This window comes from Podarcis vaucheri (assembly GCF_965113315.1).
Source record: "Podarcis vaucheri genome assembly, chromosome: 5".
Lineage (NCBI taxonomy): Eukaryota > Metazoa > Chordata > Lepidosauria > Squamata > Lacertidae > Podarcis > Podarcis vaucheri.
The window spans coordinates 42,511,023-42,534,484 of record NC_138763.1 but is presented as its reverse complement, the minus strand read 5'-3'; the positions used below and the strand labels follow the sequence as shown (position 1 = coordinate 42,534,484).

The following is a 23,462-nucleotide window of genomic DNA, read 5'->3' as shown; positions in this document are numbered from 1 at the left end:
AGTACGTATATAAATTCAAATAATAATAATAATAGCTTGGCTGAATTGAGAAGCCATATTTACCATAGTCACTGTGCCTCAGAAATGCACACAAACAAACTAAACCCAGCAGCTGCATATATGTCTGGCTTTTCTGCTTTCAAGGACACTTAAGCTGAATCTAAATGTTTGTTTCCAAACAGGAAGTCCTAAATACTTAGTGTAATGTTATCTTAATTCCTGGGCAGCTGATCCAGGCCATATCCAGCCCCCAAGTGACTTTTGGTGACCTGCAATCCACACTGCCCAAATTTGGCTGCATTTGTCAAGGTTTTAGAGAGGCTTAGGAAACAGGAAGAAGCGTGGCCTTCTTTCACCTCAGAGCTGTGCTGGTGTCGGAGGAGATAGGGCTACCTCACTGCTGCTATGGGAAACAAACATTGCATTATTGTCCCTCCAGGCTAGTACTGGGGCAGGAGGAGACCCTCCTACACTGGTGCTGCCCTAGAGAAGTCCCCCCCCCGCTCTCTCTCTCTCTCTGTGTGTATGTCTGTTTGCTTGTCTGTTTTCCGCCTCACTATGGATGTGCATTTTCCCACCACTTGTCTGTGTCCATCCCCTCTGCAGAACGCATGCATGTGTGAGTGTGTGTCTGCTTGTGAAATGGGCCCAGGTTGGCATGCCAACCCTCAACATGGTCCTTCAGCCAAAAACCGACAAAACCCCAAAGAGATAGCCACCTCTGCCTTATTGCAAACTTTAATTTAATTCCACATTTACCAAAATGACTACCAATCTTGCTCTTGGCTCAATTCAGCCTGCCTGGGTGTGGCAATCTGATGTGCCCATTGGGGCGTTGCATCTATGGCATACAATGCTTAGCATCTCCCAAATTGACTGCTTTACTTGGTGGTGGGCAACTCTCCAAGAGCCTCTGCTTGTGCAGATTCGATGCAACTCCATGAAACCCCCAAATTTGTCAGAAGTGCAGAATTAAAATGTAATGATTAGAGATGGGCTATCAGAGCCATGGTTGCCCAGCTATGGTTTTCCCAGTAGTGATGTATGGAAGTTAGAGCTGGACCATAAAGAAGGCTGATTGCCGAAGAATTGATGCTTTTGAATTATGGTGCTGGAGGAGACTCTTGAGAGTCCCATGGACTGCAAGAAGATCAAACGCATCCATTCTTAAGGAAATCAGCCCTGAGTGCTCACTGGAAGGACAGATCCTGAAGCTGAGGCTCCAATACTTTGGCCACCTCATGAGAAGAGAAGACTCCCTGGAAAAGACCCTGATGTTGGGAAAGATGGAGGGCACAAGGAGAAGGGGACGACAGAGGACAAGATGGTTGGATAGTGTTCTCGAAGCTACAAACATGAGTTTGACCAAACTGCGGGAGGCAGTGGAAGACAGGAGTGCCTGGCGTGCTCTGGTCCATGGGGTCACGAAGAGTCGGACATGACTAAACGGCTAAACAACAACAACACATCAGGGCCATTGTGCACTCAGTAGCTTCATGGTGGCCTACAGCCTGTTTGTTTTGTCTGCTTCCCCCTCCTCTATTTCTGTGTCTGCTGAAGGCATTCCAGTGTAGATAAGCAGAGGGCAGGGCCATTCCTTCTCTAGCATGCGCTGGCTCTGCTCTTGTGTTTGTTGTGCGCCCCTTGAAATTCCATGGCGCCCAGCCTCCTGTATTAATCCCTTTTCCTATCTGCCATCTTTAAGAGGCAATAAGGAGCTTGACTGTCTTGTGCCAAACAGAGTGGCACAGCTGCCGCCCACTTACGTGATTGTCTTTGGAAGCTGTGCCCAACAAGAATTTCATGCTACTCAGTTATCAGTGCAAGTGTGCTGTAAATGTGCAGGAAATATATTTTCATCTCTTTGTCATAAAAAGAAAACTAAGTGCATTATCTCTTTTGTATAGAATATGCAACCAAAATGTTTTGGGTTGTTGTTGTTTTTTAAATGAGACTTCACTGGTTTTACCATTGATTGCTGGCTTTGCAGTCTATTTGCCACTCCCTGAGAAATTTGACCAGTGAGGCTAACAGGAGCAGGCCTTAGTTAGAACCTGCAGGCATGTCTTACTCTAAACATCAGTCTGTTTGCTTATTGCCACTGGCTCAAAATTACCATAATCACCCTAGGCTAATATACGAAGGGTTAATATTTGCTTTTGCTTCCCAGAAGAGCTGATCTCTGCAAAGTGTGCAGTGAGATGAGGGAAACATTTGTACTCTGCTATCTTGGTGACAAACACCCGAGGGTTGTCAAAGTAATGATGGCTTTCCCAATTGGGATGAGATTGAATAAAGAAAGATTCATTCATGCTGATCTTTCTGTTGCTGTTCTAGGTGCTGTATGACTTTATACTTTATTTTTATTGCTGCTTTTATTTCTTATTTCTTACATCATTCAAAGCAGAGAGTCACCCAAAGAGTCTTTTTTAGAGCGGATGAGCAGAAACTCACTGGTGGGGACAGGATTTCTCTTTCTACATCAGGCAAATGTTTTAATGTTCCAATTAGAAGCAGCCTCTTAAAATGACTGTGTAAAGTTGGAGACTGTATGCTCCTTTCATAGGCACTTTTCGTAACACCACAGGCTTTGAGTTGTTTTATCTTGATGTGCATTGTGTCTCTCCTCAGAGCGCTAGGAAAATAGCAATGCTGTTAATCAAACATAAAGATAAAATATTGAATAAATGTCATTAAAATTGTATGCATCTAATTCACTTATTTTTGACATCTTTATCCTGCCTTTCTTTCTGAAGGGCAGCTAGCAAAAGATGCAAAATACCAGAGTACAAAATGATAGTCGTAACAATGGAGAAAAATGGTTCCATAATGGCTTATCAGTGAAAGCCAAAAGCCAAGCCAGACAAAAACAACTTCAAGTGCTTCTAGAAAGTTATCCTCAGTGAGAAAAGGAATTCCACAGCTGGGAAGCATCTTCTGAGAGGGCCTTGTATGTGAAGCTTCATCATTTGATCACGCTACACAGGATAAGGTAGCAGCCTTTGGTTGCTCTTGGCAAGTGCCCTAGACTACAATAGGTGAGGTCATCTGCTAACAATACTGGGCCCAAGCTGTTTAGGACAGGTGCCAGTCTTTTATTGCCCACACTGGCTGATGAATAGTTTCAGATCCCTATTTAAGGTGTTGGTTTTCACCTAGAAAGCCCTACATGACCTTACATCTAATGGAACACCTCTTCCCAGATGTAGATCACCTGTGAGGGCTCTTCTCTGTATACAGTAGCTCCTCAATCTGAAGGGTGGCCACAATAGTGGGTGGCTTGAAGACAGCCTTTTTGTTGGTCCTTCCTTGATCTCATCTGCACTATACATTTAAAGCAGTATCATACCAATTTAAACAGGTTTCTGAGAGTGTTTAGGAAACCCCTAACAGCTGGGACTGGTAGGTCTGTGAGGGAAAGGGTCACCTAACAACTCTCAGCATCCTTAACAAAATACAATTCCCAGGATCCTTATGGAATGCTCTCTCTATGGAAACTTGCCTAGCACCCAGGTTGTTGTCTTTTTTGGTGCCCTGCTAGGACTTCTTTGTTCTCCCAGGCTTTCGACAATTCTGTAGTATCCATGTGAATATTTGATAGCTGTTTCACTTCTGTGCTGAAAAAACTAAACTGGCAAGAAAACACCATCATCCAAGTGATCACTAGTTTACCATTTCAACAGACTTGCCCATCAGTGAGCAATCAGAGACACAGCACTGACTGGATGTCAATATCAAAAGTCAATGTCTTAAGCAAAGATACTTATCTCAATTCATTTGCAATGTGGAAACAGCAGCACTTCCTCTGTATTGTCTGGGCTATAAACAGGTTGCAAATACATTGTACAGCACTTAGGAGTGCTCTGATTTTCCTCAGGGCTTCTGAGCATGGCCATCATGTAATCAGATCTTGAAAAGAAAACATTTGCAAACTTTCAAAAAGACCATGAAGACCTAGACGCTTTGAATGCTCCTTGTTTTGGTTTAAGATATTGACTCTTGATATTGACTTCCAGCCAGTGCTCATTCCCTCTTGATTTTAGAAACTTAACTGCGGTTTTGCATGAACAACCCAGATTTTAGGTTCCCGTATTGACTTTGGACCGGCTAATAATATTGAACTGCCTAAATCAAGGGAACACAATTTGCATGTTGATAGGAAACAGTTGCAAAATTGTGCAGAGAAATATCGCAGGTCAGCTCAGCCAATGGTCAGAGATGATGGGAGTTGTAGTCCAAGAACACCCGGGGACCCAAATTTGAAGAAGACTGTAGGTGATCCCTTTAATTGGAGATTCTGGATATTGAATGTGGAAACTTTTGCATGTGCTTATGATGGTCTGTCACTGTAAAGGAGAAGGATCTTGCTGTTATCTGAATGTCGAGGTAGTAGCTAAGTTTGATTTGGTATATAAAGATATATCTACACTGTTTTCTCCCCTCTAATTTTTTCCTCCTTTATGGTACCTTGGGTTTCTGTTTGTCAGCTTCTAAACAACAGAATAAATCGGTGATTTTAAAGCTATTTAACAGTTGCCCTTACAAGTTTGTGAGTAGCTGTACTGAAATTGATCAGATTCTTGTTAATTTTACTTTGTTTTGGGAAATCTGTTTGGTGGAGCTGCAATTTTGTTATGGTTGCCGGTGTAATCTCAGGCCTTGTTGTGAGCAGAAATCAATTTCATGAAATTTCATGACGGGGGTTAAAGGCTCCCAGGCAGTGGAAGTGATTGCAACATCAAGGTGCAGCAACAATTGGCCTGCGGTTGATAATAGCACACCAGACTCAGTAAACAAATGCCATGGCACAACAACAGCCATTAGTTCAAATCTTGAACTTGGCCTGGGAGACGTTGTTTGGAACAATTTAAGCTTGGCTTTCCTGTTTGAATATTTGTGCATTATACATAATTATCCCACCTTCTGCTCTCCATGAACCCAAGGCTGCATGCAATAAAATAAAATAGCATCCTGTTTTTCAAAATGCAACTGTTTAAATGAGAACAGCTTTTAAAAACACCAGCCAGCACAAAAAAGTACTAATAACAGAATCTTGAAGCTGTGAGCAGCCCAGAGACCACACACCTTAAGAAACCGGACCCTAGTAATTATGTTATTGGATGTAATTGTGCACATTTGCATAGGGCTTGTGCTAGCATTCGGTTATTATAGCTTGGCCTTTACATGACTCCGTTTTCTCTCTACACCTCTCTTTTAAAACCCGCTGCAAATTATTGTGGCAAAGTGGAAGCACTAGAGTGTGTTAAGGGCACCCTTGGAGAGGAGGTGGGTGGGGAGAGATATTCTTAATCTCCTTGTCTGGCTCCTCATTGGACCATTAAAGGCACAAGAGCTTGAAGCCTCAAATATGATACACTGCAAAGTTTTCCTGCACAATCCCCATTGAAATGAATGATAGAGGGGCAGCTATGTTACTCTGCTGCAGTAAGACCAACAAAGAGTCCTGTGGCACCTTAAAGGCTCACACGTTTTATTGTGGTTTTAGCTTTCATGGACCAGAGCCCCACTGGGTTATAAATTTCAGGACTCCTTGGAATTTCTCTTTAAATGAATAGGAGCTAACCAAGGGAACTGCCACAATGAAGAATATGGGGCAGAGGGATTTTCTTCCACAGTAGCAAGAGTACACTGGGCAACAGGTTAGGCATTTAATCTTTCTTTAAACTTGTGTAGAATTTGGAGGGCAAGCATCATTGCATTTTTCAGCGTTTCCACTTCCAGTTGGTGGGTGTCGTTTTCAGGCTCAGCTTAAACGGTTTATTAATAACAGTTGCTAAAAATCTCAGCTGGTTATTTTAGGAATGATGTGTAGGAAACATTTAGTGTGTCTCAATTTGTTCCTTCTTAAAATAAGATGTGTGTGTGTGTGTGTGTGTGTGTGTGAAGCTGGGTGGGGGAGAGATTTGGTTTATGGGGGAAGGAAATGCCTTGAAATCTGAAGGAAACAAGACAAGAGGGAAAAGTTGTTTTGAGTTGATAATGTGGGGACCTTCTTCCATCCTTTTTCACCAGATGTTCCCAGACCTGGGAAGCAACTAATGTCTCTTCAGCTATTTTTCTTAGCAACTGTTACCAGGAAGGCCTGAACAATTTAAGAGGAATTGCAAGGACTTTAAATCATAACATTTAAGGCAACTCGTAGAAGTGCAGTCAAAATACCATTAGCTGTTCGAACGGAGAAGATGGGAGCCGGAAGAGGAAGTCGGTGGACCAGAGCCATAATTGCTCCAAGATAAATTTCAAGAGCAGGCTCCGAGATGACATTCCTCAAATAAAATCAAGGGTGACTCATGTTTGTTCGGATTAAGAGTAACACCAAATACATGAGACCATATTGACAAATATCCCAGATTTTTCGGGCTGGATTTTTGAAAACTATTTTGCAAGCCTCCTGGGGGAAAGCCTGTGCAAACATGCTTAAGTGGGGAAAACACGATACGAAGATCCAAGTTATGTCAAAAGTTTATACAGATCTTAAAATGTCAGGCTAAACCCCCCCCCCAATGTTTCCCCACCACCACCTTAAAGTTGGTTCTTATTCAAGTGTGCTTTCAGCTTTTCTTGTCAGGTTTAAGGAATACTTTGGGGCAATTTCATTCTCTTCTTTTTCAGGGATATCCACACACACACACACACACACACACACACACACACACACACACACGCCCCAGAAGCATTTATTTCCCCCCGGATCTGATTCTCCTGATCAGCTGCACAAAACTCCATATCACTAGCTACCATTTTAAGCTTGTCCATGTCTGTCTTGTGTTCTAACCTGAGATTCATGGCCCCGTTAGCTGTTTTTAAAATGTCTGTTATTTGTGAGGAGAGAGAGTCGGAGTTTTCTTCTAAAGGTTGCAGGGCTGCAGCCTAATCAACCAGCAGTGCTTTTCTAATTTTCATTATGTATTCTTCAGAATCGTAGTCCTCTCCCTGCAGTGCTGTCATTGCCTGCTGCGTGCTGTGTCAGTTTCACCTGCTGGCCAGGTCAGTCTCTTCCAACAGAGATTCATCAGGTGACGTGTGCATGTGTGTGCATGTGTAATACTGTTTGCTGAAAACTTTCCTATGTCACCAGGCTTACAATAAAAGAAAAAAACATTTTCTTTCACGGTTAGTCTGTGATTCTGGTTTTCATGTGGTTTTCACTGAAATCTGACCTATAAGTAGGGTTGCCATATTTCAAAAAGAAAAACCAGGACACTCCAAAGGTTGTTGAGCTTTTTTTAACAATAAAATTAAATAATGTGTGAAATAACCCTCAAGTGTTTCCTCGTGTCCTGTCCTGCACAGCCCACCCTGGCGTCATGGTACCTCCAGATCTTTGTGCAGAATATCTTTCTACTCTTCCCTTCTCTTCCCAGTGCTATTAGTGTCACTGGCAAAGGGAAACAATAATGCTATGTACCTTTTGGAAACAACACAGATATATTCAATATTTTGTAGAATCTTGCCTGATTCTGTATGCTCTCAAAACAACCTCGTCTTTTGTTTTGTTTCCGGAGGGAAGGAAACCTTTTTTCATCATTAACATCCACTCTGAACCTATATTCAGTACCTTATTAGGAACTAGGCTTTAATGTTATGGAATTTAAATAACAACATATTTTGGAAGTTTCCCTCAAGATCAAGAGAGGTGAAATACAATAAGGGGAAATGCAATTAGGCCTTCATTTCTGGTTTTAACATCTCGGGAAATATGGCTTATCTTCTTCCTCAATATTGTTGGCACTGTTAATGAAAGGGCCTTCAACAGAGGGAGAAAAACAAGAGCGTTGTTTGCACGATTACTTTCCCAAACATGGGGGAAACTTTTTCAAAGCGTCTGATTACATTTCAGTCTTTGCTTATTCTCTGACTGCTCCTGGCTGCCTTCATCACAGACCCCCCAGTTAAGGGTACTTTGAGACAAGCTTGCTCTGTGGGCAGTTCTTGTTTTGAAAACTTGCTATGAAATCTTTGGTGTTCAGCTGATTTTGCCAATATGGTGGCCACCTTTCAAAGCCGGTTCCATGTAGATGAAAATGCCTAATTGGGATAAGTGGTGGCCCACAAATATTGCTTAACTCATCTGTGAGCCTCTTTTATGCTCCTTCAAAGCAAGTTCAGGGAAAGCCTTCTCAGTGGTGGCACCCTAGCTTTGGCATTCTCTTCCCTCTGAGATACAGGTGGCACAGACTTGACTGGGTTTTCTTCATCAGCTGGAGTGCTGGGCTTGGACTTGAGGGCCAGAGTGGATATCATCTATCTACTTTGTTGTGTGACTGCGTTGTGTATGCAGTTCTGTTTTTAATTGTAACCTCCTGCGGAATTACAGGTACATTTGCAATGAAGAGTGGGTAGGAAATATGATAATTAACCACTTCCCCCATCTTTCTCCAAGTCCTCTGGCACCTACAGGCAGCTTGGGAGAAAGGAAGGCATTTCCCTGACTTTATGCTGGGGCTATAGAGAAATGAATAAGCAGGGAGAGAGTGCCCTGCAGATGCTTCACCACAAACACCCTTTGACCCTACCTCTTTGGCTGCTCTCCAGGGCAGAGACACAAGAAATAGGTTGGCTGGTTGACATTCTCTTGCTCACCGAGATTTGGATAAGACAAGAAACAGTGCAAGACAACTCCTGCTGTTTTCCATCTTCTCCAAAGGGCAAATCAAATGAGAGCTCAGGAGATGGGATTTATGCTTCCTTGATTGTCCTTCTCACCAGGGGAACACTTGGAGAGTTGGTGAGTGGATTTGTGGATGCCTGCTGATAACTGGTTTTCAGATATGGCAAGTATATACCACACCATGTGAACTGCAAGGGCTGTCATTTTTCTGATATCATTGGGTGAAACACATTAAACGTTGCACCAGTTTATGCTCTGTGTGGATGATGGCTCACTGAATTATCCAGAATTAGCCTACTTTTGGACCTTGTCTTCCAGAAGTCTACATCACTGTGCAGTACAAATTGGAAATACCCCAGTAGATGGTGCTCAAGAATGTGCCTCATTGTTTATTGGCTCTGTGTGACTATTAACATTCGTTGCCTGTACACAGACATTCATTCATGCATGATCATTATGTACAGAATGGTATGAATGCAGGTGCTTCTGTCATCAAATCACTGAGCTGAACTATCATGTTCTGGGAGAAAAAAATTGCTGCTGGGAGCTTGGCCAGCAAATGGGAGCATGCCCAGATGCATGTCTGGGCGATCCATTCCATTTGTTGGTTCAAGAGGCAGCTAGTTACTACAGTCAGGAAGATGAACGGGGGACCAATAATCAGGAAGGTAAGTAGTACAGCAGAACCACAAGCACAGGCAAGGCGGGAATTGAGATGAGAGGAACATGGTGAGGCAGATGGAATAGGGAACAGGGGAGTCCTAATGAGGACAGATGGACATAAACATAGTGCAGCAGGGGATTGGGCCTGACCCAAAGCCTTCGAGGCTGATTGGGGAGTCAGCCAATCAGGTTTCAGAAAGGGCAACTCTCCTGTTTCCTTACTGAATGTTATAGCCAGGTCTCAGGGCAGTTAGCTGTAGGTGAAAACAAAGCTACAAGTATCCAGTAAAACACAGCCAGCCACCAATGTTTTAAAAATAAGCTGCTAGGGGATTTCTGTGTTAACACAGATAACCTTTTTTTAATAGGTGTGGCTCGGGATCTTGTGATTGCTATTGAGACAGAGCCATGATTGCAGTGTCTGCTGGGTAGAACATGTATAGCAGCTCATATTCTGGGTATAGATTTTTGTACTGGACAAAATAGGGGGTGATGTTTGGGTGGGAGTCCATAGATCACCACTTTGATGAAACTGGAGTTAAAGCTCTAATCCAAGGGTTGCCAACCTGGTGCTCTCCGGATGTTGTGGACTATTGGCAATGTTTGCTGGGGCTGAAGGCCATTACAGTCCATAGGAGGGCAGCAGGCTGTCTGCTCCTTATATGACATCTACAAGGGTGGAAGGCCAGTTAGAAAGGTCCACTCCTGAAGGCTAATAAATGTGGATGAGACCCAGAGGCGTTACAGGAATATTTGTCTGACTCTCTCTGCTATTCTGTCACGGGCCTAGAAGAAAATGGGAAGCCTGTTGTGCAGTTGACACAATAGTTCATAGACTCCCTCTAGTAACAGCACAGACACCTTCTTGCTTTACTGGGAAGCTAGAGTCAGTTATGAATAACACGTGATTTAGAAATAATTTGAAGACTTCTTCTTTGGTAGTAGTGGAAAGAAACGTTCTTCTTTCTCTCACCACTGTTCCCATGCATTCTCATTCTGCAGAGCTTTTCTTAGTGGTGAGAAGGCCAAAGGTTGCCCATCCCTGGTATAAAGGACTGGTGCCAGCTGTCCTTAAAGAGGCAGTGGTCAAATTGTTGTTATTGAAGCCTTCCCTTGAAACCAGGTGTCTCCAAATGGATGCCAGTTTTTAATGGACTATCTTCACCTAGGTGATTGAGCAGGTGGTTGCTTATGAGCTCCAGGTGCTCTTGGACAAAGAGCTTGGTTCCAACCAGGATTTGAGCTGGACACTGCCTTGGTCTGCACACAGCCACTGCCAAGGGATAGAGGGTGTAGCCCTGTTGATGATCTCTCAATGCTGCCCACCACAGCATCCTTCTGAACCACTTAATTAGGTCAGTAGTAAGAGGTACTGCTTTGCAGTAGCTTTGTTTCTATGTTGGCTGAAGTCTCCAGAGAATGGTGCTGAAGACGGTCCTTATTTTACCAGCAGGAATTGTCCTGTGAGGTTCCCCAGGGTTATATATTGTCTCCCCTTATTATTAACATCTACATGACATTGTTGGGAGAGGTTATTCAAGGGTGCAGAGCACAGTGCCCTCAGTAAGCTGGTAACACATTGCCGTATTTCTCCTTTCCTTTCTGCAGTGTGACAAGAGTCTTCCACGAATGACTGCTTGAGATCAATAATGGACTAGATGAGGGTGAATAAATTGAAACATAATCCTGACAAGATTGATTATTGTGGGTGGGCCCAGTGGTATTGATGGGGTCAGACTCCTTCTTAGGAAACAAGCTTATAGTTCAGAAGTTCTTAGACACCCAGTGCCAAGGGTAGTTTGAATGGGGGGGGGGGTTGCTGTGTTCAGCCACCCAGCTTTTTGCTGTTCCACTTTCTGTAGGCTGAAAAGTGTTGTGTATGCTTTGTTGATTATTATTATTATTTACCTGACTACTCTAATGTGCAATATGTGGGACTGCCCTTGAAACTGTAAAATATGGCAATGCAGCTGTTAGCTGAAGCAAACCAGGTCTTTGGACCTGCACTGGCTACAAGTTTGACTACCTACCAATTACAAGGTGCTGATTTTCACTCTGAAGCCTTAAATTGCTTGGGTCTTGGCTCTCTTACAGAGCACATTTTCCTAAATGAACCTCTGTATGAATTAAGAAGAGCAGTGAAGTTAGGTAGCAAGAGGGTACATCTCAGTAGGGACCCTGTAGCATGAGTCTCCCCGTAGAGCAGAGCTTTCCAAACTTTTCAAGTCGGTAACACACTTTTTAGACATGCATCGTTTCGTGACACAGTAATTGAGTTTTACTAGCAAATCAGAGGTTAAACCAACCCCTTTCCAGCCCCGAAAGGAGCGCAGGGAGTGTTCGTGTGACACACCTACACACTACAGCTGACACACTAACGTGTCACGACACACAGTTTGGAAAGCTCTGCCTTAGAAAGATGCATCAGGCTATATTTGCCAATTTTAGGAGATTAATTATCTTTTTCTATTTTAAAAGTGATTTCTTTGTCAGACTTTTATGGTTTTGATTTCACTTTGCCTTCTGTCTCAAAGTTGCTGCTGCTTTTTTCCAGATCCATTAGGTTTTAAGTTGTTTTGATAGGGTTTTAATTTTTTTGCCTTAATTTTCTTGTGCCAAGGACTGCTCTTGGTGGAAAGGTAAGCTATCAATTTAGATTTAATAATTAAATTCCCAGATTTGGGTCTTAGTGAGCCTCTGGGGGAGTTTGGCAACAAAGGGGGGATGGAACCACCGAGAGTCCTCTGTGGGTCTCAGCTGTCATGTGTTTGGCTCATGCTATTAAGAGGCTGCTCTTGACTGACTGGGGCAATTGTGACGTGAGGCAATCATTAGGTGTATTAAGCTTAAGCCATTTGGGGCTTTTCTAGGCAAAATTCAAAGGCAGCTTCGTGGAAGAGTGCATTATATTGGTCTAACCTTGAGCTTGTTGGCAGTTGCTACTGTTGAATCAGTGAGAAAAAGGGTTGTGAGCTTCCCACCAATTGGAAGATAGCACTCAGTACCATTTGTGGCCTAGAGCAGGGTTAGTCAATATGGTGCCCTCCCAAAGTTATTGCAGCTTCTGTCAGCCTCAGCCAGCATGGGCAATGGTCAGGGAAAGTGGATATTATATAGTCCAACAATATCTGAAGGCACTATGTTACCTGTCTCAGGTCTAGAAAATAGCAAGAGTTGTCAATTACCTCAAACCTGAATGCCCAAGGGAGCTGAATGCTCTCAGTGACAGTAAAAGGCATTTTTGCCCAGCACTATTACTTCAGTGCTGCCTGGATTCAGTTCCATGCAAACGCTCAGTCCGACCATGGCCAGATGCTCAAGGTGTAAAACCAAGGTAAAATGAAAAGAATGAAAGCATGAATATTATCCACATATTGAGAGCGCCAGACTTAATTTTGCTTTATCCAAGAAGGCCCTGTTAAAAGTGGGCGGAGTCTGTGTCTGAGGACCAATCTTACAAATGCCCATCGGATCTCATCATTGTCACAAAGTGTGTGTGTGTGTGTGTGTGTGTGTATCTGTATCTGTTGGTGATTAATGGTATCAAATGTAAGAACTGACAAGCTTTAATGGTGATCCTGTGGATGATGTTAGGGAGTAGGGTGGTAGCTGATGGTTTGGGAATTAGTGCACAATCACTTTTAGTGTTCACTTTATGCAAAGTTTTGCATTTTATGTTTTGAGGAGGGGAGACAAGTAATATCAAAAGCAGTATTGTGATGATTTGGTAGATGAGAAGTCATTGTGACTTCCTTCACGTCTTGGGATGGCCTCTTGCGTCTGAATGCAGAACTTAAGGCTCTGGTTTTTGCTCCCAGGGCATCTGGTAGCCAGCTACTGAATGCTGCATGGAATGCTTTGGTGCTTTCAACAGCCTCCACCCTCTGCAAAAGAGCATGGAGGAGAAGAAAAAGAATCAGCCTTAAGCAGAAAGAAAAACAAACCATTATTGTTTTAATCACAGCAGCAGAGAGGTCATAAATCTAGAAGGCAGGTAAGCAGTTGTAGGAAATGCACATGGGTGCAAAAGGGTTAGATTTTGCTCTAATGATATTTTAGGTGCTCAGTGACCCTGGTAAAGCTAAACTTTCACTGAGTGAGTAGCACAGATAGAAAAGCCTGTGCAAAAAGCAGATAACCGCTGGTGAAAGTTACTTGAACAAAAGAAACCTCCCCAGAAACCTTGCCCGCACTATTTTCTGTTCTTCTCACAAGTTCTCCTTTCCCCATAATAAACTTCCTAAGATCTCGGTAATTTAAAGTGCGGTGCCTGGGGTTCATGTGTATTAATGTGGGGAGGGGTGTGTGTTTCTGTCTCTCCTCAGTGATGTCAAGGGAGCTTTTATGTTTGGAAGCAGACATGGTCAGAAGCGATATTGTTTCTTCTTCTTTTTACAGAGGAGAGTTTTGTTCTTTCCTTTTCTTTTCAAAAAAGGGGGGAAGAAACTCATTATTGAATTTCACAGATTTTTATTTTTTGTCAGATCTGTTCTGTGCACAGCCTCCACATCCAAAAGATAGCTTGGCATTTAAAGGCTAAATGGGGTGAACCACAAACATGCCTTTGAGGCTTTTTTTCAAAGGTTCCCTCTTCAAAAGGCTCTTTCCCCTCCTCTGTTAGAAAAAGCATAGAATATGGCCAGAGATTTTGAACAGTAGGCTAGAGCAGAGGCCTCTTGGGTTGCTTGAATCCCTCTATGTCCCTCTGTGATCTGAACATCTGACAGGCTCTTGTTTTTCAGAAGGATCCTCATTCTGGCTGCCTCTGCTTTGTGTCCTTCAAGGAGGAGACACACACAGACTTAGGGGACCTCTTGTTGTGTTTCTTCTAGAGATGCTGACCTTGCCTTCATTCACGGAGCATTGCTACCAGAAGCTCTGTACAAGTCCACCAGTTGTAAAGGGTGTTTTTTTTTGGGGGGGGGAACGTGACATGTTTTCAGACAAGATAGTGGGTGCACAGTTTTGCACTAGGAATGTGTTGGAGTTGGTTACTGTTGGCTATCTAAAGGTTGTAAGTAAAAGGTAAAGGTAAAGGACCCCTGGAATGTTAAGTCCAGTCAAAGGCGACTATGGGGTTATAGCGCTCATCTCACTTTCCCTAATGGTTGTACTCAGAAGAAGAAGAAGAAGAGTTTGGATTTGATATCCCGCCTTTCACTCCCCTTCAGGAGTCTCAAAGCGGCTAACATTCTCCTTTCCCTTCCTCTCCCACAACAAACACTCTGTGAGGTGAGTGGGGCTGAGAGATTTCAAAGAAGTGTGACTAACCCAAGGTTATCCAGCAGCTGCATGTGGAGGACGGAGACTCGAACCCGGTTCCCCAGATTACGAGACTACCGCTCTTAACCACTACACCACACTCAGGGCTGAAAGAGCTTTGTAAGCTGGTCTGTCCCCTGCCTACAACTAATCCTTCCTTGGTAGAGCGGTTACGGCTTCTAACAAATTGTAATTGTGAAGAAATGCACATGTTGTTTTCATGCATGACAGTGTACACTGTGATTCCCCCCCACACATGCACACAAAGAAGATATGTGTAAAGTTATCCGCAAGCTTCTAAAGGATTCCTTTCAAGAAGAAATTGTCTGAAATTTGGCTTTGATTCAAAAAGTATTTAATTGGGGCATTGGGCAAGACTCTTTGAGCTGGATTCAAACATGTTTGCTTCTGGGCATTGGACAAGGCCCTCTGTGAGTAGCTATAATAAAGGGAAAAAGACAAGCCAATTTTATGGCCTTCCAGCCTTGGCCTTGACTCTCTAGTGTTGTATTTGATATTTGGATCATGTCCTAATGTCTTAACTCAGAAGTTGGCGTATCTAATTTCTTGATTAGTTGAAAACTGCTTCTCCTTTCCAACTTTGGCGCTCAAATGCAGCTGGATGGGTACATGCAGCTACTGAATAGGTTAACATGTTACTTTTAGGAAATAGGACAAATTTCCTCAAATCAAATCCGTTATTTCTCTGACCTTTTATTATCAGAATGGGCTTTGTTTATATTCTCAGGACGTCGACTGCATGAAGCATATCTTACTGCATTGTGAGCAGTACGAGCAAGCAAGGGACCAACTGATAAAACCTCTATTGGCAAATCTTCCAGGAAAATCTGAAGCCTCCCATATTAAATATCTTTTGGATGACAGGTCTAATGATATTTCACTGGCTGTGGCAAAGTTTCTTTTGGAAGTCAAAAGAAAGAAAGATCATCAAGCTCGAGACAAAACAAAATGACCGCCTTGGTTTCTATCTCTTTTGTGGTTGGCTGTCTTAACTGTATTTTGTTCTGAAATTGTTCTATGGGTCTTTGGACCACAATAAAGATTTATTATTATTTATTAGAGAAGATCTCCCTCCATGCCTTTGGCCTGCTGTAGCAGAACCCGACCTTTGTAGGAAATCTGTCTGTGATACCCAGAGGCCTTGGCAAGCCTCCTATTTTGACAATGCTCCTCTGCACCTTCTTGATTTTGCATTACGTTTCTCAAGGAGCCACTTTCTACTTGTGTTGTTTCCCAGCATGCTGGGAAGGTTACAGAACCATCGTGGATAGTAGCCCTTGATAGCCTCGCCCATCATTAGTTTCTCTAATTCCTGCTCAAAACCATCTAAGTTGGTGGGCATCACCATATCTTATGGCAGAAATTTCCACTGTTCAGCACGGTGTTCTATGAAGTAGTATTTCATTTTGTCTGTCCTGAATGTCCTACCCTGCAGTTTCACTGAATGGCCCTGCATCCTAGGATTATGGGAAAGAGAAACTTTCTGTAAACCTCTATCATGTCTTACTAATCTTTTCTTCTAAGTTTCAGAAGCCACAAACACTGTCACCCTGAGAGTGTGAAATGGCTGCCACTTTCCCAAAGACCTAATCCACAAACCTCTCTCAGGTTCTCCACGTCAGCTGTCTTGGTCTGAAGGAAATGAACTTGTTCCAGAGAGGCAGGAGCTCATGGCACTGAGCAGACTCCCATAACTTCTGTCCCGTAGGTAGATTGCTGCACACCCAACACTTTACTGGGGCTTTCTTTCACCTGGAACTCAGTTCCGGCACCTCTCAGGTGGGCGCCATTGCCATTCTAACAGAATGAGGGAGGTGTTCATGGTGAGTTCCCACACCTGTTTTTCTAGAAGAATAGCACTGCATTTCATACAATACACCACATAGCTCGCACACCCCTGTTGACTTTCTTCCTTCAGAACTGTTTCATTTATTGGACTTATTCATTGGAAAATGAGGGTGGGGATGACTGCCCTGTCCTCCTGCCCAGCTCCTTCTCCTCATTCTGTTGCTAAACTTGCACAGCTGCTTAATTCACCTGTGTGTGAATCACCTGCTTAATTCACTCCACTGTTTACCTTGATGCTTTGTCACTGGGGATGAGACGCTTCTATCCGCTGGGACTTCCCTTGTGATCATAGACCTACCTTCCTTTTATACTCCTTGTTGCTTCCTCCAACAACTGAGGCAGCCAATTAGGTAAGAGTGTGTGAATCAACTACTGGGCTGCGTCAGACTCCGGTGAATGAAAATTTAATATAAGTTGAGCCTCCTGGGAATGCTGATGTTTTATCAGGGGAGTCGATAATCAGTCATGGTTAAGGAGAAGATGTGGGTTGTTTGGAACCCATCTGGGAATGCAAGGGTCTACCTTACTTTGCACTTAAGAAAAACCTATACAGTGGTACCTCGGGCTACAGACGCTTCAGGTTACAGACTCCGCTAACCCAGAAATAGTACCTCGGGTTAAGAACTTGGCTTCAGGATGAGAACAGAAATTGCGCGGCAGCAGCAGGAGGCCCCATTAACTAAAGTGGTGCTTCAGGTTAAGAACAGTTTCAAGTTAAGGATGGACCTCCAGAACAAATTAAGTTCTTAACCCGAGTTACCACTGTACTTAGGGTTTTAAAGTTTCTCAGTTGAAGTAATATCCATGCTGATGCTTTAGTCAGTTTATATTCTGTGATTGTAAGTTGTTTAAAGCACAATACAGTGGTACCTCGGGTTAATAACTTAATTCGTTCTGGAGGTCTGTTCTTAACCTGAAGCACCACTTTAGCTAATGGGGCCTCCTGCTGCCGCTGCGCCACCGCTGCATGATTTCTGTTCTCAACCTGAAGCAAAGTTCTTAACCTGAGGTACTATTTCTGGGTTAGCGGAGTCTGTAACCTGAAGCCCGAGGTACCACTGTATTGAAAACAGTTTAAATGCTGGAGCCTGCACTGGAGATGATGATGATGATGATGATGATGATGATGATGATGATGATGATGATGTAAGCTGCACTGAACTTCACTGTTGTTGTTTTCATTTTTAAACTGATTTTCCCACTAGCTAGGTCTGTACTGTGGCCCTTGTTGGTACAGAACTCTACATTAATTTCCATCCTCTTTCCCAGCTTGGGTTTAGTTTAGGTTTGTCATTATTTAGTAGGTGAAAGTTTGTGAAAAGTTGGGCGGTACAGGGTGTTTTTTTTTTGCCCCAGGAGTGTGTCTGTCAGCTGCTCCTGGCCTGACTTTTTGATATGAGCCCCAGTAATGACAATAATAGTTCTGATTAGTAGCTTGCTGTGTATACATGATTATTTCCAGTGGGTGGTGGTGTGCAACTTGGTTTTGCTTTTTATTTAAGGCTGTTTGATTTGCAGCCTTAATTTGGAGGCCCCTTCCTTGTTGCTGGCAAGTGACCTGATAATATTCTAGTCTCTGTCTCTTTTAAACGATTGAGGCTCTCAACTAGAAAAAGGAAATTCTTTCACATTAGTCCATTTGAACAGCAAGGCAATTTTCCACATGGTGGCTTTATGGAAATGTGCTGCAGCTCCTTCCAACCATGACCAGGACATTATAGGAAATGTATTTTCATGGAAGATTTGCTTCAATTGCCAAGTGCAGGGTGTGGTGGTGGTGGCAATGGTGAGAATGGTGTTTGTTCTGTTAATGGACAACTGTGCGCCATGATGTGAATCCCTTCTGTTAAATTAAATTGGCTGTGTTTCCCACCATGACCAGCTTGTCGCTACTGATGCATTGTTCCTTGCCGTGAAGACCCTGCTGTGTGATGTGGCAAGACATCTTCTGGAGAGAAAGTGAGACACACATGAGGTGTGTGCAAAGAATTATTTTGGGGATGCTGTCAGGCACAAACAGTTGCCATTGGCAGCATCCACACTAAACCATGGTTTAGTGTTTGGAGGGCAAGCCATAGTGAGCCTCAGGTTCACACACTTTCCCCTCCGCTCCCTTCTGATGTGGCCACAAGGAAAATCAGAGTTTTCAGGTTAGATTAACTGTAGTTTTAGCATTATGTGCAAACAGAGGCATTGGAAATGTGCTTCTGTACACCTAGCTACTAACAGCAGACAGCATTTATTTCAGTAAGCCATGAATTCTTCCAACACCCAAAAGGCATCCTCTTGATGTGTTAAAACTAAGTATATGGGGAAGCCTTTCGTAGCTTTCCTGAATCTCTTGATTTTGTAAAATTACCATATAAGGCATTTCTCCACCTCTCTTTCTGTTTAGCTCCAAGGCGTTTTATAAATAAGCAAATAAATAAATGTTACTTTTTGTGTTTTTTCATAGTGTGTTTAGTTTTGATAATATGAACCCTGCTGGACGTAAGCTGCTGCTTGCACAGGTCTCCCTGGATTGCTTCCACTGGGCATAATCAAAGCAGAGTTAAGTCCCATTGAATCAATGGGTCTTAAGTGCTTAATTGTGCATTCAAGCCCCATTGATTTCAATGGGATTTAAATACTCAGAGCTTTCTCTGGATTGCACCCAAGAGAATTTGCACATCTCACCCAGAATGCATAATTTTGATTGCATTTTTTTTTTCTTTAAAGGAGCCTACTAGTTCTTAATGCCACTGGGGTGATTTTGGTAATTAGCTGACAGGGGCACTGATGTTCGGTGGCTAATTATCACTAATTTAATTGGCTTTCAGCATACCAGTAGCTGTACCTGTTAAGAAGGGAAACAGCAAAGTCTTTCAGAAAATTGGTTCATTATTAATCCAATTCATTCCCCTCCCCCTGTCCCCGTGCCACAATTGGACTAGATGAGAAAAGAGATGTAGGTCTGTTTGCAGACTGCGCAAAAAAAAGCTGAAATGAGCAATTAGAACCACACACATGTGGACAGATGGCTTATTCACTTTTGATTAAACATATGAGCAGGGTTGATAGATACAACGTGTGTGTTGTGGTGTATGTTTTGTTCCTCAAACCTATCTTTTAAAATATATGTGGAAAACAGCTTCAGAAGGATGGCAAAGGAGGCCCCCGTGAACGAACATGACCCTAAATGTTTCATCCTTCAAGTTATGATTACTGTAATTCGCTGTATGTGGGACTGCCTTTGAATACAGTAGTTCAGATGTGACAGCTAGTTTACTAACTGCCTGGGACCAGGTGTTATGGTCATATTACCCAAGCACTAGGCCAGTTTGTCTATTTCCTGGAAATTCAAAGTGCTGGTTTTAATCTTCATCATTATACAGGACCAGGATACTTGAAGAGCTGTCTGTCCCCACATGTGCCTGCTCCTACAATATGATCCTCACTAGTCTTTTGTGGGTGCTCTCTTCCTGGTCTGAGGTGAGGTGGGAGGCTACCAGGTAGATGGCCTCCTCAGTGGGGGCACTGAAATTATGAAATGCTCTTCCAAGAGAGATCCTCCTAGTGTCTTCTTGCTTATAATTTCACTGCCACCCAAAACCTTTCCATTTTCCGCATGTTTTTGATTATAATTTTTAATTCTACTAATCGTTTTACCTGCCTTTTAGGTCTTGTGCCTGCTCTGACGTGCAATATTTGTGCTTTAATTATTCTTGCACTTTAATTTCTGTAGCCTGCCCTTGGGAGGTTTATTATTCTTACTAGGTATAAAAAAAAAATTAGAATAAATAATCATTCACTTCTCATTGATACCTATTTAATTTACTTCAGTGTAACAGTGCTTGGGACCACAGTCACCGCCCTTGTTTATGGTCTGCTATGGAAATGCTGATTGCTGCCTAGACATGATTCACTCTTATTGGGGATTAAACCTACCATGTAAGGGAAAGGTCTCTGTACCATCAAGAGTGATGAAAGTGGTGCATTCAGTCTGTACGATGACACATAAGGTGCTCAGGATCAAGTGACCCTAATCATGTGGTCAGTGACAGGACCTGATTTAATCCCTTTGTGAGGTAAGTGTGAAACATGCACCTGATATTATAGAGAGAGACAGGCGCTCAAGCACAGTAGCTCTCTTCAAATGATGGATTGACTTTTGTGTGGAGATAAATCGGTGCCCTCATGAGGATGAAGAAAGAAATGTGGTAGGAAGTCGAAAGACCTAAAAGTCTCTCTTAACCCACATTCTTTGGGAAATGGAATCAATCTTTTGAAAGTTTGCTAGACGATACCCAGTATAATATAAATCCCACAAAGATTTTGACCACGGAATTTAGCGAATCCAGGCTTTTACCACACCACAATTTTTGTTCAAGGGAACGCTCTCACGATTCGCTCTTGCAATTAAAATCATGATGTGGGAAACTTTTATTACTAGGGTTACAAGCTTTAATCCATTTAATCAGTGCAATTAAAGCTTTAAAAGGCAGGTTTTAAACTCCCCCCCCCCCAAAAAAAAAAACCCTGATGTATGGGATTCATAAGAAGCAGAGACTCTGGGACTTGCCACTGTGCAGCTGCATCAGAATCAGTGCAGGTGAAAAAGAAACTCACAGCACAATCCTATGCAAATCTACCCAGAAACAGAATTAGAGTCTGGAAAAGGACCTTAAAGGCCAACACCGTACCAGTGCTGGAAATTCACTAGTACAGCACCCCTGCTAAGTAGCCATGCAGCCTCTGCATAAAAGGAGAATTCTCTGCCTTCCAAGGCAGTGTGTTCCACTGTCAAAACTACTTGTCCTGTCTGGAGGCTATTCCGAAAGCTGTTCCTATTCCAACAACATTTGGATGGCTCCAGGTTGGCTCGGGCTGCTCTGAGGCAACCCAAGAAATCAAAGTTGCCCCTTGACAGTGAAGAAGTGCCAGACCAATATGCCCATTCTGGGAATTTATGGATTCTTTCCTTAGGCAGCACTGAAGAAACCAGCCATTCATAAACCAGCCACATGATAAGCTACAACAAAGCAAAAATAATTTCCCTTCGGTTTGTGATTTAACCCAGCTTGCCTTGCATTCCCCAGCGTTACCCATGTGCTTATCTGGTTTTCTGTTATCAAATGCAGATGGGCCATAACCATTTTTTTGGTTATTTAAGTCCTTTGTTGTTCTGTTAAGTGTTCGTTTTTCTCCCAGATACATCAAAAACATATTAAATACAAAAGCAGAAAGGGGAGGGGTCGAATTTTTCCTATCATTGATTATATTGATTCATTGGGTTATGAATCATCAAGCTGATGTACAGACATATCATGAAAATACGTAAAATAGTTTTTTAAACAATGCAAAAAAGCCACTGAAAATAGTCTTGGAAACAATGCAAAATTAGGAGATATTAATGTGGCGGACATTCAAATGTTTGAAGATGGCTCATATTTCCTCTTAATCATCTTGTTTTCAGGCTAAATGTACCCCCAACTCCTTCGCCTTTTCTCATAGGACTTGGTCTCCAGAATATGTCACCCTCCTTTTGACGTGCTCCAGTTTGTGCTTCTTAATACCCTCTTAAACCTCAGTGCCCAGAACAGTAGTCTTAAGTGATGTCTGACCAAAGCAAAATAGATCTGGACACGGTACTTTTGTAGATACAACCCAGAATTGTGCTAACCTTTATGACCATCCCAATGAGTTCAGTGGGGTTTCTGTCCCCTTCCCATTACTGTACATTGCCATGGTTTCCTGTTTGCATTCAGTGTTTGTAGAGGCATTAACTTTATTTGTAAAAAAATTAAAGGTGGGCTTTCTTTCTAAGTAAGAGAGGCAGCATTCATTTAATTATAATTGCACCTACTCTAAAGAAATAGTCCCCTTGAAAATCCTCAAAACAGTGCTTTCCTTGAGATTTATCAATATGTAAATTTAATTAATAAATTAATCAGTTAAAAGCCTAGCATCTAAACCAATCTTTGGTTGATTGATAGCACTCTTTTATGTTCGTGAATCCAAAATGAATGAGCCAATCTGTTCATGGATTCTTAATATACCTGTACCTGACCTGCAAGTAGATGCTGATTTTGTCCTGTGAACAGACCTTCTAACATGCAAAGCAGCGCTTGATCCGCTGCTAAATGTTCACAATATGTTCCTATTTATTACGCTCTCCATTGTGCTCTGCCAGTGGGCATAATAAATGGTTTCGCAAAAGAGCAGTGTCCATGAAACTGAGGTTGAAAGGTGGGGAATAAATATTTTTAATTAGTAAATTAAAAATGGATAGACACTGCTTTCTTTAGAAACTGCTCTGAACAGTAATTTGGGGGTGTTTTCTGGATATTGCACCATTGAAATCCATGGAATTTATCTAGCAACCAGAGGGCTCTGGTATGTGGCTAAGGAATTACAAGGTTGGCAGGCACACCCTAGATTTGTTGAAAGCCCACTGGGTACTTTGATGGGGTACAAGTTCTGCTGTCCCAGAGCTAGCTGTGTCCCAAAAAGGCATAAAAGGCAGCTAACTTCATTTGCCCTCTATAGACAATGGAGAACGAATAAAGAAGATCTGTTGCATATCATTACAGTTGTAGAATATAACGTTTAGCCCCTGAATTGGTAATAAAGACAAGTGAATGGATAAATGGATTTGCTTTGATACTAAGAAGAAATGGGATCATGGAGTAAATTGGTGCAAATTAAAACACTGCAATTTGCAGAAGCATGTTGCATTTTTACCAGGTTAGCTTCTAGGCCACAAACCTTATATTAGAATCAGTTTGGTTCTCTTGGGGATTTGCCAAGCCATCAGCATTGCCAAGATGAAAGCTTGAGCAGCTGGGGGGATGTTTTCAGTTGCTGCTCTGGGCAGCCTGCCTATTGCATGGTTAAGCCCAGCTCTCTCTCTCTCTCTCTCTCTCTCTCTCTCTCTCTCTCTCTGTGTGTGTGTGTGTGAGAGAGAGAGAGAGAGAGAGAGAGTGTAGTATGAGTTTGCTTGCCCTATATTTATCATTAAGGTGATGTGATAACACACTGTCCTTCTCAATCATGC

The 23,462-nt window shown here is 42.6% G+C and overlaps 1 protein-coding gene and 1 long non-coding RNA gene across 2 annotated transcripts in view; one reads left to right on the top strand and one right to left on the bottom strand.

Moving 5' to 3' along the window:
• HS6ST1 (heparan sulfate 6-O-sulfotransferase 1) overlaps window positions 1-23,462 on the top strand; it is a 190,108-nt gene that overhangs the window by 19,376 nt on the left and 147,270 nt on the right. The gene's annotated exons all lie outside the window — the stretch shown is intronic.
• Window positions 2,320-4,015, bottom strand: LOC309533754. Its single transcript, XR_014220454.1, has 2 exons — window positions 3,215-4,015; window positions 2,320-2,652 (listed from the first exon to the last, which is right to left on the bottom strand). It is a non-coding gene; the product is annotated as an uncharacterized lncRNA (long non-coding RNA).